The sequence below is a fragment of the Schistocerca serialis genome, chromosome 1 (genome assembly GCF_023864345.2).
Source record: "Schistocerca serialis cubense isolate TAMUIC-IGC-003099 chromosome 1, iqSchSeri2.2, whole genome shotgun sequence".
In the NCBI taxonomy this organism is placed as follows: domain Eukaryota; kingdom Metazoa; phylum Arthropoda; class Insecta; order Orthoptera; family Acrididae; genus Schistocerca; species Schistocerca serialis.
The window spans coordinates 1,249,523,261-1,249,527,697 of NC_064638.1; positions in this window are offsets into that span (position 1 = coordinate 1,249,523,261).

Sequence of the window (4,437 nt, forward strand, 5' to 3'; positions counted from 1 at the left end):
AGAAAGTTGACAACCTGAGAGTCAAATTCAGAAATACTGTAACTAACATGCTAGATAAGTACATGCTATAGAAGATAATGAGGTATGCATAGATACCAACTTGATTAATTAGAATGAAATTAAAGCCTTATAGCGAAGATGCTAAGTCGCAGATAGGCACAACAAAAAAGAGTGTCACACAAATAAAGCTTTCGGCCAGTAAGACCTCAGTCAAAAAATTGGCCACACACACACACACAGTGAGTAGCAGCACCAGTGCATCATGGGAGTGGTGACTGGGTGAGGGTAAGGAGGAGGCTGAGGCAGCGAAGGGGAGGGATAGCAGTGTAGGGGTGGTGGGCAGCGAAGTGCTGCAGATTAGATGGTGGGCAGGCAGGGGGGGGGGGGGGGTAGTGGAACAGGAGAGAAGTAAAAGAAACTGGGTGCGATGGTGTGGAATCTGGGCTGTGTGGGAACAGGGAAGGAGCTGGATGGGTGAGGACAATGACTAATGAAGATTGAGGCCAGGAGACTTAGGGGAACATTGGATATATTGCAGGGAAAGTTCGCACCTGCACAATTCAGAAAAGCTGGTGTTGGTGGGAAGTATCTATATGGCACAAGCTGTGAAGCAGTCATTGAAATAAAGGATGTCCTGTTTGGCAGCACGCTCAGCAACAGGGTGGTCCACTTGTTTCTTGGGCACAGTTTGTCGGTGGCCATTCAGGCAGACAGACGGCTTGTTGGATGTCATGCCCTCATAGAATGCAGCAAAGTGGTTGCAGCTTAGCTTGTAGATCACATGACTGGTTTCACAGGTAGTGTTGCCTTTGAAGGGATAAATGATGATTGTGACCAGACTGGAGTAGGTGGTGGTGGTGGGAGGATGTATGGGACGGGTCTTGCATCTAGGTCTATTACGGGGGTATGAGCCATGAGGTTTTTTCCACCACCATGGATACTTGCTCCTTCTATCTGCATCAGTACAGAAAAGTTCCCTTATTCCTAGCTAGAAGCCTGTCCCTCATACTGTCCGTGCGTTGTTGCATGGTTCATGGAATCCCTCCCAAATGGCCTTACCATCAAATTACCAATCTCCAGCTGCCACCCCTGCTTCCACAATGACCTCCACCTGTTCAGATACTGCCAATCCGTAGCCCTCACCAACATAGTCCTGCAAAACCAGTCAACCACGTCAAACCACCTTGCAGCGGCTTCTCTCCATCCTCAAAATTCTCCTACCATGCAATCCCAAATTCCTTGAACCCATAACACACATTGAAATTCTTGCCCTCCAGAAACTAGAGCAACATGCACGTCACCTCAAAAAGCTCTCCATCCTGCTCACTTCCTACTCTCGCCTTGGAGTACCACAGTCCACCACCTCTACAACAACCCCCTAACCTTCCCCATGTCCCCTCAGCTGACAAACCCTGTCTCCCAGACCTACTACACTTATCCCACCCTCCAAAATTCCTTCCCGCCACCACACAGAATCCAGAACCTAAACAGACCTGTAACACAGTCATGAACCTTTCCTCCAGAACCCTTTGTCCCACATAAATACCAGTCCTTTCCAAGGGCCTCACCTTGTGCGCCACTCCCAAATTCAGTCATGCAGCACTTGTTAAAGACCTTCTCCCGATCCCCACAGTGGAAACACTTTTTTACCACCAACCCTACCAATCAGACTCAACCGAAGACCAATGTTGAACCCTGCCTAACTCAGTTTACTCCTCTATCCAACTGTGATCCACCCCCATTGCCTCCGAATCACCTCCTGTTAACTTTCCAGAATTTCTTAACCTCAAATCTTGCCCCACCATCATTCCCCTAATACCTCAACATGCAAACTAACCTTATAACCGCAGAAATAACTGCAGTCCACCATCCAAAAACTGATCCCGACCTAATAATCGTACCTGTGAACAAAGGCTCCACCACTGTTGTTTTGAACCACAAGGATTACCTGGCAGAAGGACTCTGCCAGCTGTGAGATACGTCCACCTACAAACTTTGCCACAGTGACCTCATTCCAGAAATCCAGCAGGATCTCCAGTCACTCCTCAAATCCTTAGGCCTATCCCACAACCTCTCACCAGAGTCATCTCTCTGCTCACCCCTACAACTCCCCGCACTCCCACCCTCCACATGCTTCCTAAAGTCCATAAACCCAACCACCCAGGATGTCCCATTGTGGCCACTTACTGTGCCCCCCTCCCCCCCACCCCCACCCCATGAGCACCTGCATGTCACCATCCTATGCCAACCTATTCATGGGCATCTAGAGGAATCCAAAAAAAAAAAACCCCTCATGTGGTTCAGACTCATTGATGACATCTTTGCAATCTCGGTCGAGGGTGAGGACACACTATCCACATTCCTCAAAAACCACAACAACAACTCCCCCATTTGCTTCATCAGGTCCTACTCAACCCAACAAACCACCTTCCTAAATGTTGACCTCCACCATAAAGATGGCTACATCAGTAGCTCCGTCCATATCGAACCTACTAACCACCAGCAATACCCCCACTTCGACAGCTGCCACTTGTTCCATATTAAGTAGTCTCTTCTATACAATCTAGCCACTTGTGGTCATAGTATCTGCAGTGACGAATGGTCCATCTCAAAATACGCTGAGGGTCTCACTGGAGCCTTTATAGACCGTAATTACCTTCCAAGCTCGTACAAAAACAAATCTCCCTTGCCTTATCTTTCCAGTCTCCCACCAACTCCCAAAGTCCCACCATCCAGCCACAGAGGAGCATTCCCCTCGTTACTCTGTACCACCCGGGACTGGGGCAACTGAATTTCATTCTCTGCCAGGGTTTCGAGTAGCCCTCATTGTAGAAATGTCCTGCCCACTATCCTTCCCACCCCTCCTACAATGGTATTCTACCGTCCACCGAACCTACACAATATACTCATCCATCCTTACACAACCCCTTCTCCCAATCCCTTACCTCATGGCTGATAACCCTGTAATAGACCTAGATGCAAGACCTATCCCGTACATCCTCCTACCACCATCTACTCCAGTCCGGGCACAAACATCACGTATCCCATCAAAGGTAGGACTACCTGTGAAACAAGTCGTGATCTACAAGCCAAGCTGCAACCACTGTGCTGCATTCTATGGGGGCATGACATCCAACAAGCTGTCTGTCTGCATGAATGGCCACCGACAAACTGTGCCCAAGAAACAAGTGGACCACCCTGTTGCTGAGCACGCTGCCAAACATGACAGCCTTCATTTCAATGACTGATTCACAGCTTGTGCCATATGGATCCTTCCCCCAACCACCAGTTTTTCTGAATTGCGCAGGTGGGAACTTTCCCTGAAATATATCCTATGTTCCCGTAACCCTCCTGGCCTCAATCTTCGTTAGTCATTGTCCTCACCCATCCAGCACCTTCCCTGTTCCCATTCCAGCACTACACAGCACTCATTCCACAATTGCACCCACTCTTTTTACTACTCTCCTTTTCCACTACCTTCTCCCTGTCTCTTGCCTGCCCTCAGTGTAACCTGCAGCACTTCACTGTCTGCTACTCCTACCCTACTATCCCTCCCCCTCCCCAAACTAGGCTGCTCCTTATACCCACAGAGTCACCACACCCATCATGCACACTGGTGCTGCTGCTCGCACTGTGACCTCTGTTGCACGAGACTGCAGTCTCGTGTGTGTGTGTGTGTGTGTGTGTGTGTGTGTGTGTGTGTGTGTGTGAGATAGACCTAGATGCAAGACCTGACCCGTACATCCTCCTACCACCATCTACTCCAGTCCGGGCACAAACATCACGTATCTCATCAAAGGCAAGACTACCTGTGAAACAAGTCGTGATCTACAAGCCAAGCTGCAACCACTGTGCTGCCTCACTGACCGAAAGCTTTATTTGTGACAGTCTTTTTGTTGTGTCTATCTGCGAATCAGCATCTCCACTATATGGTGAGTAGCAACTTCCCCTTTTTTCATAATATTCTTACATTCCATCCGGGATTTTCTATTTTTTTAAATTAAGTTCTTGTTGACAAACAAAAGCCTAAGTTAAAAGACCTGGAATTCCTATGGACCCGTAAGGGCTGTGAGAACTCGGAGGCCATTTTGCAAACACAGAACAAATGTAAGTCAATAGTTGCCAAGTTTTTTTCCCCATTAACTGTAGTACTTGTGGTTCCTAAACAATAATTATATTGAGAAACTCACCTGGGAGGAACAGATGAAGTGAAGTGGTGGGGTAGTAGGAACTGAAAGCGAGTGACTAATGAAGGTTTGACTTGGCGGTGGTTTGAGAGACAATCAAATAAGAGGAAATGGACGTGTAGCAAGATAAAGGAGTTGGAAAAGTAGAGGAGGCTAGCAGTATTGGGCTGGAGTTGGGGCTGCGTATGTAAATGGAAAGTGCAGACTGCTGCAGGAGGAGTAGCAATCAGCCCGAAGGATGTGGGTGTCA